The following is a 6,235-nucleotide window of genomic DNA, read 5'->3' as shown; positions in this document are numbered from 1 at the left end:
GGAGACAACTGGATATATTCATAGGCAAGTAACTGAAACTTGGCCTAAATCTCACACCTTATACAAAAATTTAAGGAGAATATCAAAAGAGACCATACCTCCATGTGTGAAATATAAAACTATGAATATTTTTGAAAAAAAGAAAATCTTCAGGACCAGTTGTTAGACAAAATGATTTTTGTCATGACACTGAAATCACAATCCACAAAAAATAAGCTATTTCATCAAAATTAAAAATGCTTGCTCTGTGAAAGATACTATTAAGAGAATGAAAAAGAAACCACAGAATGGCAGGAAATATTTTCACAATGTATTTTCATCAAAGGATGGTATTCAGAATACAAGGTACTCTCTAAACTCAGCAGGAAGAAAGCAAGCAATCTAACTGAAAAAGGAACAAAAGGTTCACCCAGACACTTCATGCAAGAACTTTGTATTAGGGAAATAAGCATGGAAATAAGCATGTTAACAGATGTTCAACATCATTAACCATCAGGGAAATGCAAATTAAAGCCACAATGAGATGCCAGTCCACATCTTGCTTAATGGCTAAAATGAAAAATACTGATGATACCAAGTTCTGGCAATGATGTAGAGAAACTGGATCACTCATACACTGCTGGTGGGAAAATGGTACAGTCATTCTGGAAGACAGTTTAGAAGTTCCACATAAACTTAAATATTCACTCACCTTACAGCTCAGCAATCATACTCCTTTACGAGCATTTATACTTGAGAAATGAAAACCATGTTCACACAAAAATCTGTACATGAATATTCATGACAGCTGTGTTTGTGATGGCCAAAAGCTGGGAACTAGCCAAGTGTTCTTCATTGTGTGAATAGATAAATATGCTGTGGTACACCCATACAATAAAGTATTACTTATAGATCTATCTCAACTTGAAATAGGGTTAAGTCTCAATAAGCCAGTTTAAGTTGAAAATATCATAAGTATAAAATGAGTATAATTAACACTGTGAATCAGAGTCTAGCCTAGCCTAACCTTAAGGTGTTGTGCTGAAAGTGAAAAACAGAAGGACTGTATGAGTGCAGAATGGTCGTAGTGGATCAGTGGTTTACCCTCACGATCCCAGGGCTGACTGAGAGCTCAGCTTGCTGTTGCTGTTCAGCATCATTAGAGAATGTATACAGCATGTTACCAGCATGGGGAAAGATAAAAATTGAAAATACAAAGTATGGTTTCTAGTGAATGTATATATACCTTTCTCATAACCATAAAGTCAAAAATCCTAAGTTGGTCCATCATAAGCTAGGGACAGTCTGTAGTGATTAAAAGAAATATACTATTGATACATGCAATAGCCTAGATGGATCTCAATGGTGAGTGAAAAAAGCATCTCGGAAGACTACATGGTACATGCTTACACACTATATTATTACAATTGCATACATAATGTATGAGTTTACTTTTACAGCATTCTCAAAAGGACAAAATATAGACATCAAAAGATCAGTAGTTTCTAGGGGTTATCATGAGTTGCAGGGGTGGAGATAGTATGAAAATCATTTTCTCTAGAGATGGAACAATTCTGTATCATGATTTTTGTAATGGTACAAAAACCTACACCTGTGATAAAATTTCATAGATCTATGCATAAAAAGTGCATATAAAACTGATGTATCAGATTATCATTTATATTTTAAAAATATTTTATCAATATGAATTTTCTGTTATATATAATGTATATAATTGTTATATATAAATATATATGCTACATGTACAATATCGTGCTGATGCCCAGGCTGCTGTGAGCATTCATGATCTCTTCTTTTAAGATACAAGCAAACCAAGGCATCAGCTGCCTGACAGCACTCAGAGGTGAAATGGGACAGGGGAGAAGATGTCTCAACTAAATATGCACTCTCCTCCATGTATCAGCCATTAACGACACCACTCAAGGAACTTAAAACCAAGGAATTGACACTGTTTTAAAGACCTTGTCTGTACTTTCTTTTCTATTATCTCTATGCCTTTGATTCTTTTTATTAATTCATCCATTAAAATGATGAAACCAAATGGAAGATTGACAGCTATATTCTAAATGAACATGTCAGTTCAGTTGACTTCAGTCGCTCTGTTGTTTCTGACTCTTTGCGACCCAGTGGACTGCAGCATGCCAGGTTTCCCTGTCCATCACCAACTCCCCGAGCTTACACAAACTCACATCCATTGAGTTGGTAATGCCATCCAACCATCTCATCCTCTGTCATCCCCGTCTCCTCCTGCCTTCAATGAACATGTAACAGTTTACAAAACTTCATGCATCACCATCTGTGGTGTAGATACAGCTTGTAGATACTAAGTTTTGTTGGAGTGCATTATAATTCTATAGCACAGAAAGACCCAGCATGCTTATCTAAAGTGTATTTTGCAAGAAGAAAAAATAAACAACTAACCAGTGAGACTGAACAATTTGGGCCAGTGGGATAGAAAATGTGATATGAGGACAATTCCAAGACACATGATCTAATAAGTGCAATTCTACTTGTGGAGGCAATGGGACTGAATATTCTGAACCTTCTCAAAATTTAATAAATAAGACTCAATATCATGTTTCAAAAGTATAATTATTTTATTCCTGTCATAAATTCATATAAACACAATCAATAGAATAGACTCTTAAAGTCAGAAGGACTGATTTTTTTTTATCATTTGATGTCAAAGTAATTTTACATATTGAAAAAACTAAGTAGAGCCCTAAAACCCAGAAAAAAATACATTAAAAATTTTGGATAAGACTACATTTCACCAAGAAGACCAAAGATCTGTGAGTTTTTAAATAAAGTACTTAGATTCTGGATGGAGCAATATAACTGTAGGCTAAATAAATGACTAGTAAGTAGATTACAAGAAGGGTTCATAGCTTCTACTAAATTTTATTTTAGATCTGTTCATGTTGCAGAAAATGGGGTTATTTTATTCTTTTTTTATAGCTGAATGGTTTCATCATGGGTTTCCCTGGTGGCCCGGTGGTAAAGAATGCATTAGCCAAGAAGAAGACACAGGTTTGACCACTGGGTCAGGAAGAACCCCTGGAGAAGGAAATGGTACCCCACTCCAGTATTCTTGTCTGGGAAATTCCATGGACAGAGCAGTCTGGAGGGGTACAGTCCATGGGGTTGAAAAACAGTGGGACATGACTTAGCAACTAAACAACAACAGCAACAATTTCTTTGTACATATGTTCCACATCTTTATCCACTCCTCTGTTGATGGATATTTCATTTTGCTGTACAGCAGAAACTAACACAACACTGTAAATCAACTATACTCTAATAAAAAGTTCAAAAGCAAAAATCAAATGCTGTTTTAAAGGGGATGGCAAAATTGTGTTGAATAATTATCAGTGAATGTCACCTAGTTTGTTCCTCAATCCCCTCAGCTCAAACCTTTATTACTAATTGCTTTTGTGAAGCCCCCTTTCAGGATCAGCCTAACTTAATTACCAGTGAAAGAAAAATTGACAAAGTAAAAGTCTGTGCTGAGCCAGACTTTTTTTCCCATCTGTGCACAGACCACATGACGTATGTAAATGACAAACCCCACTTCCTGTTTGAAGGAGTCACACAGGACCTGAGGTTATATGTATATGTGCTGCCAGGAGCACAAAGACACTCTCAGCTTGAGGCAAAACTGAGCACATTTGTGCAGGGGAATCCATGCCTCATGCTGCTCTCCAGGCTGCTCTGGGTGTTCCTGGCCTTCACCTTCTCTGGTAGGGATGCTCCCAAACGTGGGTGCACGTGTTCAGGGTGAAAAGCCTGTACACAGGCACGTGGTGCTTCATGGGGACTTGGGGAGGAAACGGGGGTTGGAGAAAAGCAGGCGTCTTATGATTTCAGTTTGTTTTGGGGGGTGGTGGTCCTAAAAGAGTCTAATTCCTACATTATTTTATTCACTGTTTCATCTCTGTTTCCTGATTTTTCCCACAGGGTCCAGTGTAGCCCAGAAAGTAATTCAAGACCAGCCAGACATATCCAGTCGAGTTGGGGAGTCAGTTACCCTGAAATGTCAGTATGAAACAAGTCGGAGCAGTTACAGCATTTTTTGGTACAAGCAGCTTCCCAGTGGAGAGATGATTTTCCTTACAAGGGATGGACGCCACTCTATAAATGTTGAGAGATCACGTAAATCATCCAGCCTCACCATTTCAACATTACAACTGGAAGATTCTGCAAAGTACTTCTGTGCTCTCTGGGAACTCACAGTGCTTGAAGTAATAGGAAAAGCCAAACAAAAACCCACAAGCTTAATAAGAGAGAGCCTCTCTGCTGTAGGACCCTAGCTGAAATACACACCTGCAGATCCCAGACGATAAATGGTAGTCCTGTGGTTGCTTCATCTGTGGTCTGGATCAGAAGATTTAATTCTAAATAAAAGCTCTTTCCGTGTCATATGGAAGCAGGTGTCCAGAGTAACTTTCTACTGGTACATTCTCCTCTTGAATTTTTGACTTTAAATCAACCATACAGAACATGTGTAAAGTTGTCTAAATTTGAAAACTTGCCCCATAATAATATAAAATGACACTTTCACCTAAAGATCCTCACGTTACAAATCTTGATATAATATCTGAAATATACAGTATATATATTATCATGTATATATATATATAATCATTATATATCATCATATATAGTATATATACAGCTACAGCTAAGTCACTTCAGTTGTGTCCGACTCTGTGCGACCCCATAGGCGGCAGCCCACCAGGCTCCTCCGTCCCTGGGATTCTCCAGGCAAGAATACTGGAGTGGGTTGCCATTTCCTTCTTTAATGTACGCATGCATGCTAAGTTGCTTCAGTTGTGTCCGACTCTATGCAACCCTATCGACAGCAGCCCACCAGGCTCCACTGTCCACAGGATTCTCTAGGCAAGAATACTGGAGTGGGTTGCCATTTCTTTCTCCAATAGTATTTATAGTATCATGAAAATAATTTCCTTAGTTCTTTCCTTTTAGGGTTCCCAGGCAGTAGGGGTAAAGGACTCACCTGCCAATGCAGGACACGTAAGAGACACAAATTTGATCCCTGGTTTGGCAAGTTCCACTGGAGGAGGGCATGGCAACACACTCTAGTATTCTTGCCTGAAGAATCCCTTGGACAGAGGACCTTGGGGGGCTACAGTCCATAGTGTCACAAAGAGTAGGACATAACTGAAGCAACTTATCATACAGCCCTTTCCTCTTAGACATCGTGTCAGGGCATATTCAGAGAAGAACTACCAGTGATGTAGAGTAAGAGATTAGTTATAAGGATTATTCAGCTTCTCTTGTGGCTCAGCTGGTAAAGAATCTGCCTGCAATATAGGAGACCTGGGGAGAGTCCCTTGGACTGAAAGGAGATCAAACTCATCGATCCTAAAGGAAATCAGTCCTGAATATTCACTGGAAGGACTGATGTTGAAGCTGAAACTCCAATACTTTGGCCCCCTGATGAGAAGAACTGACTCATTGGAAAAGACCCTGGTACTGGGAAAGATTGAAGACAGGAGAAGGGGATGACAGAGGATGAGATGGTTGCATGGCATCACCGACTCGATGGACATGAGTGTGAGCAAGCTCTGGGAGTTGGTGATGGACAGAGAGGCCTGTTATGCTGCAGTTCATGGAGTCACAAAGAGTCAGACACCACTGAGCCACTGAACTGATAAGGATTATTCACAGGCAGGGGCTAGAGCCAGTGGAAGAGTCTGTTCCATTTGTATTCCAACACTAAATCCAGATTAAAAATGTTATATTTGTATATGGTGCTGTGTCTGAATTCACTGTAGGTCAACCAGAGTAACATTTGTAAAGGAAAGTTGGATGTGGACAAAAGCATGGACAGACTGTGACATGTATGGAAATAACATGAGGACAATGGAACCCACAAGGTACACCGAAACTTGTCTTTTTCTCTTACCTCCTTTAGGCTGACAGTACTGGGTGACCTTTAGAAGAAGTGGATGTCATTTGCCATCATGTTACAAGCATACTTGGTCAAGGACAAAGATAACATGAGTAAGAGATCTGGTGGAAGGTTGAGGAGTTGTGAGTCAACAATAAATTGAACTACCTGATCAGCAGCAACACTATGAGTTGCCATAGTCCCTGGAGACCTGCACCAACCTGTGGAACATAGAAACATGGCTACTACATGAAAAGTACCTTCCAAATCCTATGCAGACCTCTTTCATGGCCAACCATAAACAAGAACAATACAGATTTT

The sequence above is a fragment of the Bubalus kerabau genome, chromosome 10 (genome assembly GCF_029407905.1).
Source record: "Bubalus kerabau isolate K-KA32 ecotype Philippines breed swamp buffalo chromosome 10, PCC_UOA_SB_1v2, whole genome shotgun sequence".
NCBI classification, from domain to species: Eukaryota; Metazoa; Chordata; class Mammalia; order Artiodactyla; family Bovidae; genus Bubalus; species Bubalus kerabau.
Note: the sequence above shows the minus strand (reverse complement) of the source record.